The sequence below is a fragment of the Saimiri boliviensis genome, chromosome X, assembly GCF_048565385.1.
Source record: "Saimiri boliviensis isolate mSaiBol1 chromosome X, mSaiBol1.pri, whole genome shotgun sequence".
Lineage (NCBI taxonomy): Eukaryota > Metazoa > Chordata > Mammalia > Primates > Cebidae > Saimiri > Saimiri boliviensis.
In genome coordinates this window covers 21,703,070-21,707,149 of record NC_133470.1, presented here as the reverse complement: position 1 = coordinate 21,707,149, position 4,080 = coordinate 21,703,070, and positions in this window count along the sequence as shown.

Genomic DNA, 4,080 nt, shown 5'->3' with positions numbered 1-4,080 from the left:
ATCTTAAAAAATACATCTATTAGCTGGGCATGGTGGCACGTGCCTGTAATCCCAGCTACTCAGGAGGCTGAGGCAGGAGAATTGCCTGAACCCAGGAGGCGGAGGTTGCGGTGAGCCGAGATCGCGCCATTGCACTCCAGCCTGGGTAACAAGAGCGAAACTCCGTCTCAAAAATAAATAAATAAATAAATAAATAAATAAAAGCTGTTTCGTGTACTTTAAAAAAAAAAAAAAAAAAAATACATCTGCCGGGCGCCGTGGCTCAAGCCTGTAATCCCAGCACTTTGGGAGGCTGAGGCGGGTGGATCACGAGGTCAGGAGATCAAGACCATCCTGGTCAACACGGTGAAACCCCGTCTCTACTAAAAATACAAAAAATTAGCTGGGCATGGTGGTGCATGCCTGTAATCCCAGCTACTCAGGAGGCTGAGGCAGGAGAATTGCCTGAAGCCAGGAGGCGGAGGTTGCGGTGAGCCGAGATCGCACCATTGCACTCCAGCCTGGGTAACAAGAGCGAAACTCCGTCTCAAAAATAAATAAATAAATAAATAAATAAATAAAAGCTGTTTCGTGTACTTAAAAAAAAAAAAATACATCTGCCGGGCGCCGTGGCTCAAGCCTGTAATCCCAGCACTTTGGGAGGCTGAGGCGGGTGGATCACGAGGTCAGGAGATCAAGACCATCCTGGTCAACACGGTGAAACCCCGTCTCTACTAAAAATACAAAAAATTAGCTGGGCATGGTGGTGCATGCCTGTAATCCCAGCTACTCAGGAGGCTGAGGCAGGAGAATTGCCTGAACCCAGGAGGCGGAGGTTGCGGTGAGCCGAGATCGCACCATTGCACTCCAGCCTGGGTAACAAGAGCGAAACTCCGTCTCAAAAATAAATAAATAAATAAATAAATAAATAAAAGCTGTTTCGTGTACTTTAAAAAAAAAAAAAAATACATCTGCCGGGCGCCGTGGCTCAAGCCTGTAATCCCAGCACTTTGGGAGGCTGAGGCGGGTGGATCACGAGGTCAGGAGATCAAGACCATCCTGGTCAACACGGTGAAACCCCGTCTCTACTAAAAATACAAAAAATTAGCTGGGCATGGTGGTGCATGCCTGTAATCCCAGCTACTCAGGAGGCTGAGGCAGGAGAATTGCCTGAACCCAGGAGGCGGAGGTTCCGGTGAGCCGAGATCACGCCATTGCACTCCAGCCTGGGTAGCAAGAGCAAAACTCCATCTCAAAAAAAAAAAAAAAAAAAAAATACATCTCTGGGCTAGGCACGGGAGCTCACACCTATAATCCCAGCATTTTGGGAGACCAAGGCAGGCGGATCACCTGAGGTCAGGAGTTTGAGACCAGCTGGCCAACATAGTGAAACCCCATCTCTACTCAAAATACAAAAATTAGCTGAGCGTGGTGGTTCACACCTGTAATCCCAGCTACTTGGGAAGGTGAGGCAGAAAAATCACTTGAACGCAGGAGGCAGAAGTTGCAGTGAGCTGAGATTTTGCCACTGTACTCCAGCCTGGGCAACAGAGTGAGACTTCATTTCAAAAAATAATAAACAAGGCCGGTGCAGTGACTCATGCTTGTAATCCTAGCACTTTGGGAGGTCAAGGTGGGCGGATCATGAAGTCAAGAGATGGAGACCATCCTGGCCAACATGGTGAGACCCCGTCCCTACTAAAAATATAAAATTTTTTTTAAAAATACAAAGATTTGCTGGGTATGGTGGCGCATGCCTGTAATCCCAGCTACTTGGGAGACTAATGCACAAGAATCACTTGAATCCAGGAGGCGGAGGTTGCAGTGAGCCGAGATCACGCCACTGCACTCCAGCCTGGCCACAGAATGAGACTTTGTCTCAATAATAATAATAATAATAATGCAAAAGATATCACTCCTGGCCGGGCGCGGTGGCTCAAGCCTGTAATCCCAGCACTTTGGGAGGCCGAGACGGGTGGATCACAAGGTCGAGAGATCGAGACCATCCTGGTCAACATGGTGAAACCCCGTCTCTACCAAAACTACAAAAAATTAGCTGGGCATGGTGGCGCGTGCCTGTAATCCCAGCTACTCGGGAGGCTGAGGCAGGAGAATTGCCTGAACCCAGGAGGCGGAGGTTGCGGTGAGCCGAGATCGCGCCATTGCACTCCAGCCTGGGTAACGAGAGAGAAACTGAGTCTCAAAAAAAAAAAAAAAAAAAAAAAAGATATCACTCCTGTCATTAAGCATCCATTATCAATAGAAATCACAGTCTGACAGTATCAATGTGGTTTGGATTTAGGGAATGAATTTTTGTTGTTGTTTTGGAGACAGCGCTCACTCCATTACCCAGACTGAAGTACAACCTCAACCTCCAGGGCTCAAATGATCCTCCCACCTCAGCATCCCGATTGGCTAGATCCACAGGTGTTTGCCACCATGCCTGTCTAATTTTTAAATTTTTCATAGAGATGTGGGGGTCTCACTTTTGTTGCCCAGGCTGGTCTCGAACTCCTGGTCTCAAGGAGGTTAATACCCTAAGTGTTGGGATTACAGGCATGAGCCACTGCACCTGGACAGAAAATTATTTTAGTTCAAGCAGTCATCACTTGTTGCTTCACCATATTGCCCTCCTTGTTCCTTCAAGAGTAAGATAACTTACATTTTTTTTCCTTAGTCCTTAACTACATATTGAATAATTCCTACCACTAAGACAAACTTGCTCAATGAGCCATTAATAGTTCAGGCACATCAAGAGTTTGTTTCATAATAGTCTGCTTTATTTATTTATTTATTTATTTATTTATTTATAGGAGATGGATAGAGTCTGCCTCTTTGTTACTCTGTTGCCCAAGCTGAAGTGCAGCTGTACAACCATAACTCACTGCAGCCTCAAACTCCTGGGCTCAAACAATTCTCCTACCACAGCCTCCCGAGTAGCTGGGACTACAGGTATGTACCACTATGCCTGGTTAATGTTTAAATGGTTTTTTTTGAGATGGAGTCTCGCTCAGCTGCCCAGGCTGGAGTGCAGTAGTGCGATCTTGGTTCACTGTAATCACAGTCTCCCAGGTTCAAACAATTCTCCCGTCTCAGCCTCCCGAGTAGCTGGGATTACAGGTACCCGCCATCAAGCCCAGCTACTTTTTGTATTTTAGTAGAGGCGGGGTCTCACCATGTTGGCCAGGCTGGTCTTGAACTCCTGACCTCAGGTGATCTGACCACCTCATCCTCCCAAACTGCTAGGATTACAGGCGTGAGCCACTGTGCCCGGCCAGTTTTCATATCTCCTTTTAAAACACGTTTTTAGGCTGGGTGCTGTGGCTCACGCCAGTAATCCCAACAGTTTGGGAGGCTGAGGCGGGTGGATCACGAGGTTAAGAGATTGAGACCATCTTGGCCAACATGGTGAAACCCCATCTCTACTAAAAATATAAAAATTAGCTGGAATGGTGGTGCATGCCTATAGTCTCAGCTACTCCAGAGGCTGAAGCAGGAGAATCATTTAAACCTAGGATGCAGAGGTTGCAGAGTCTAGATCGCCCCACTGCACTCCATCCTGGTGACAGAGCAAGATTCCGTGTCAAAACAAACCAACGAAAAACATTTTCAGTGGTTGTCCTGTAGTTTACAATATATATTTAAAAAATAATGGGCCGGGCGCGGTGGCTCACGCCTGTAATCCCAGCACTTTGGGAGGCCGAGGCGGGTGGATCACGAGGTCAAGAGATCGAGACCATCCTGGTCAACATGGTGAAACCCCGTCTCTACTAAAAATACAAAAAATTAGCTGGGCATGGTGGTGCGTGCCTGTAATCCCAGCTACTCAGGAGGCTGAGGCAGGAGAATTGCCTGAACTCAGGAGGCGGAGGTTGCGGTGAGCCGAGATCGTGCCATTGCACTCCAGCCTGGGTAACAAGAGCGAAACTCCATCTCAAAAAAAAAAAAAAAAATAATAATAATAATGTGAGTCCACGTCCAACTTAACATCATACTACAGGTAGCTTTTAACTGAGTATTCTCAATTCCTCCCTCCCATCCCTTGTAACATTACTGTCTTTCATTTCACTTATCCATATGCTATAATCAACCAATGCAATT